The sequence below is a fragment of the Trachypithecus francoisi genome, unplaced genomic scaffold, assembly GCF_009764315.1.
Source record: "Trachypithecus francoisi isolate TF-2019V2 unplaced genomic scaffold, Tfra_2.0 Lachesis_group6, whole genome shotgun sequence".
In the NCBI taxonomy this organism is placed as follows: Eukaryota; Metazoa; Chordata; class Mammalia; order Primates; family Cercopithecidae; genus Trachypithecus; species Trachypithecus francoisi.
In genome coordinates this window covers 69305307-69310459 of record NW_022681471.1, presented here as the reverse complement: position 1 = coordinate 69310459, position 5153 = coordinate 69305307, and positions in this window count along the sequence as shown.

The following is a 5153-nucleotide window of genomic DNA, read 5'->3' as shown; positions in this document are numbered from 1 at the left end:
ACACCACTGCACTCCAGCTTGGGCAACAAAGCAAGACTCCATCTCAAAAAAAAAAAAATAAGGCCAGGTGCGGTGGCTCACGCCTGTAATCCCAGCACTTTGGGAGGCCGAGGCAAGCGGATCATGAGGTCAGGAGATCGAAACCATCCTGGCTAACACGGTGAAACCCCGTCTCTACTAAAAATACAAAAAATTAGCTGTGCGTGGTGGCGGGCGCCTGTAGTCCCAGCTACTTGGGAGTCTGAGGCAGGAGAATGGCGTGAACCTGGGAGGCGGAGCTTGCAGTGAGCTGAGATCATGCCACTGCACTCCAGCCTGGGCAACACAGTGAGACTCTGTCTCAAAAAAAAAATAATAAAATAAAAATAAAAATTAAAAATAAAATATGGATTCTAAAAAAATTACAGAAAACTTACTGTCCTACTCATTTTAATGTGGCCACAAACACCCTGATACTAAAACCTCACAAAGACATTATAAGAAAAGGAAATTACATTCCATTCTTCCTCATGAAGATAAATGCAACAATCCATGTTTCTTTTTTTCAACTTTTATTTTGGTTTCAAGGTATACATGTACAGTTTTGTTACATGGGTAAATTCTGCGTCACTGGGGTTTGGTGCACAAATTATTTCATCACCCAGGTAGTGAGCATAGCACCCAATAGGTAGTTTTTTGACCCTCACCCTCCTTCTACCATCCTCCCTCCAGTAGGCCCTGGTATCTATTGTTCACACTTTTGTGTCCATGTGTATTCATGTTTAGTTCTCACGAATAAGGGAGAACATGGGGTATTTGCTTTTCTGTTCCTGCATTAATATGCTTAGGATGAAGGTCTCCAGCTATATCCATGTTGCTACAAAGGACATGGTTTCATTTTTTATGGCTGTATAGTATTCCATGATGTAAATATACCACATTTTCTTTATCTAGTCGACCATTTGGGTACCTGTTTTGACGAACGGAGGCAAGATGGTGCATTTCCGGGTTTTTCATCAACAACTTTTCCCCGTGTGCGCGCGAGGATGCAGCTGGCGCCCGGGAAGGTGCAGACCAACCAGGCATGCGCCAGGTGATGTCAATCCAAAGAGATCAAGATTTACCTGGTGGCACCTGCGGCGCCTTCCCCCCCCTCCCCTGACGCGTCCGTGCCCCTCCTATTGCCCTTCCACTCCTAGAAAAGTCACTCCCGGCAGATGCACGGGGCGGGCTTCCTCAGCCCCTACCTTTGTCGGGACTGCATTAGGAACTCTGCCCGAGAGCTCTACTGGGTGACTCTCTCGGCCTCCTTTGCTGGAGGCCAACAGACTTCACCCCCATACCTTTTTCTCTGGAGCTAGATGACCAAAGAATAAATTTGCAGTTTTGCTTTTAGCCTTGCCTACTCGCTGGTTCTTTTGTGCTCGCTCTGGTGGTCTTAGAAAAACAAATCAGTACCTATCTAAGTTGATTCAAATGCAACAATTCTTAACAAAATATTAGGAAATCTAATCCAACAATATGCAAATTGTGTAAATTATATCATGAGAAAGTAGGGTTTATCATAAAACGTAGGCCTGTTTCATAACTCAAAATTCAATCAATGCAGTTCAATATATTACATGTTAAAAATATATATTATCACCTCAATGGACATAAAAACAGCATTTGACTAAACTGAAAACCCATTCAAGGCTTTAAAACTCTCCCAAAAGTGGCCGGGCGGGGTGGCTCACACTTGTAATCCCAGCACTTTGGGAGGCCGAGGCGGGCGGATCACGAGGTCAGGAGATGGAGACCATCCTGGCTAACACAGTGAAACCCTGGCTCTACTAAAAAAGACAAAAAAATTAGCCGGGCATGGTGGTGGGCACCTGTAGTCCCAGCTACTCGGGAGGCTGAGGCAGGAGAATGGCATGAACCCAGGAGGCAGAGCTTGCAGTGAGCCAAGATCACGCCACTGCACTCCAGCCTGGGCAACAGAGAGATACTCCGTCTCAAAAAAAAAAAAAAAAAAAAAAAAAACTCTCCCAAAAGTAAGAATGAAAAAGAACTTACTTATCTAACAAAAGAAACCTATAAGACAACAATAACAAAAACCTATAACTAAGGTCATACTTAATGGAGAAAGACAATGCTTTACTTCTCCAGAAGATGGGAATAAGACATAGATTCCCATTCTCACTACTTTTTTTTTTTTTTGTGGGGGTTTTGTTTGTTTTTCTTTGAGATGGGGTCTCTGTTGCCCAGGCTGGAGTGCAGTGGCACAATCATGGCTCACTGCAGCCTTGACTTCCCAGGCTCAAGTAATCCTCGCACCTCAGCCTCCCTGGCAGCTGGGACTACAGGCGCATGCCACCATGCCTGGCTACTATATTTTTCTTTTGTAGAGACAGTGTTTCATCATGTTGCCCAGGGTAGTCTTGAACTCCTGGGCTCAAGCGATCCACCCGCCCTGGCCTCCCAAAGCGCTGGGATTACATGCATGAGCCACTGTGCCAGCTTTCTCACCACTTCTAGTCAACATTGTACTAGGAGTTCTAGGCAGTCAGTCAGGGAAAAAAATTAAAGACAATGAGACTGGAGAAGAAATAAAATTGTCCTTATTTGCATATGAAATGATCCTATTTGTAGTTCTATTATGGAATCCTTATTCTTCACCTAAGAATTCCACAGTAAAACTACTATAACAAAGTTTAAGGAAGTAATTGGATATAAGATTAAAATCAATTATATATCTATATACTAGCAATAAACTGAAGTTAAGAGAATTCTATTCTGAGTAGCATCAAAAAGAGTAAAATACTTAAGAATAAATTTAACAAAAGAAGAGAAAGATTTATACACTAAAAACTGCAAAATATTGCATGGAGAAATTGAAGTAGATAGATAAATGGATGAAAATATATGAAAACCCTTGTTCACGGATTTGACAATGCAATATATAATTATGAAGACAAGTCTCATCATATTGATCTGTAAATTCAATGCAATCCCTATCAAAATCCCAGAAGGCTTTTTTTTGTCGCAAATTGCAAGATTATTTTAAATGCAAAGAATGCAGATCACCTGAAATAATTTTGAAAAACAACAAAGTAGGAGATCTTTCACTACCCAACCTTAAAACTTACTTTAAAACTAAAGTAATCAACAGACTATAAAACTTATGAAAGATGAGACACAGAAAATAACTGATGTAATGGACTTCATGAAAATTAAAAATCTTAGCACTTCAAATGACACCATTAGGAAAATAAGACAAGCTACAGACTGAGAAAAAATGTGTAAATCATATTTCTGATAAAAGACTTAAGTACAAAATATATATAACGAACTCTTACAATGCAATAAGAAAATAACTATAAATGGAGAAAAGATTTAAATAGATATTTCATCAAAGACATACAAATGACCAATAAGCAAATGAAAAGATGCTCAATCTCATTACAGTTTAAGAAAATGCAAAACAAAATCACAATGAGATACTACACACCAATTAGAATAGCTATAATCAGGTAATAACAAGTGATGATGTGGAGAAATGTTAACTCATACATTGCTGGTGAAAATGTAAAATAGTATATCCACATTGGAAATCAGTTTGGTCGTTTCTTTAAAAGCTGAATAAATACTTGCTGTACAACCCAGCTATTCTATTCCAAAGAAGCTACAGAATAGAAATGAAAATATACTAGGACATTTACATTAATGTTCACAGCAATGTTTATTCATCATAATAGCCACCCCCCCCCCCAAAAAAAAGAAAACATCCAACTTTCAGTCAAGTGCTGCATGGAGAAACAAAATGTGACATATTAGTAAAACTGAACAACATTCAACTCTAAAAAGGAATGAAATACTTATTAATGCTACCACATGAATAAATCTCAGAAACATTTTAATAAATGAAGGAGGTCAGACTCAACAGAATAAATATCGTACGATTTCATTTACATGAAATGTCTAGAAAGGGTAAGCTTACAGACAGAGGATATCACAGTAGCCTGAGCAGAAGTGACTTGAGGAAACTTTTGGAAATAATGAAATGTTCTAAAACTGGATTATGATGACAGCCTCAAGCTATAAGTTTACTAAAACTAGGTGAACTGTACACTTACAATAGATAATTTTATGGTATGATATTATACCTTAATAACACTTAAAGGAAGCACCAAATTGAGATTTTTTTAATGAAAACATACAACATTCACAATAAAAAATATCCACTGGAGATCTCAATAACAGAATGCAGACAGGAACATGAAACAGAATTTGAAGAAAGAGCAACAGAAATTACCCAATCTGAAAAATAGAATTAAAAAACAGATTGAAACAGAACAAACAGCACCTCAGGAACTATGGAGCAATATCACAATGTCTAATATACATGTTATCATAGTCTCAGAATGAGAAAAAAAATCATGCAGAAAAAAAGTTTGTAGAAATAACAGCCAAAAACTTCCAATCTGATAAAAGATAAATCTACATATTTAACAACTTCAGCAAAGCCAAACAATATAAACTGAAAAGACACACCCAGAAATACTATAAACTGTTGAAAACCAAAGATAAAGGAAAAAATTTGAAAGCAGCTATTTAAAAAACACCACATTACATATGAGGAAGCAATGATTCAAACAACAGCAAATTTTTTAATCAGAAACCATGGACAGTAGTAGAAAAATAACTTCAAAGAGCAACAAGAAAAAAATCCCATCAATTAACAATTCTCTATCCAGTGAGTGAAAATGTCTTTCAGGAATGAAGGTGAAATGAACATATTCCTAGATGAAGGGAAATTAAGACAATTCACCTCAAGCAGAGTGGTGATTAAATGATAAAGGGAGTTCTTTAGTCTGAAGGGAAATGATACCCAGGGAAAGCTTAGATCTTTAAAAATGAGAGAAGAACAAAAGAACTGCTTTAAAAAAAAAAAGAAAGAAAAGTGATAAATTACTGAGTAAATATAAAAGACTATTTTTCTCCTCTTAAGTTCTTTAAAATATGTATGACTCCTGAAAGCAGGAACACAATGCAAATGTAAAAAACATGGCAACTATTTAAAAAATCAGTGAGGGAGTATAAAGAGATTTACATGGATGTAAGGCTTCTATGTTTTACCTGACGTGGTAAAACACTGAATCTACATAAACTGTTAGATGATTGTTCGGTAT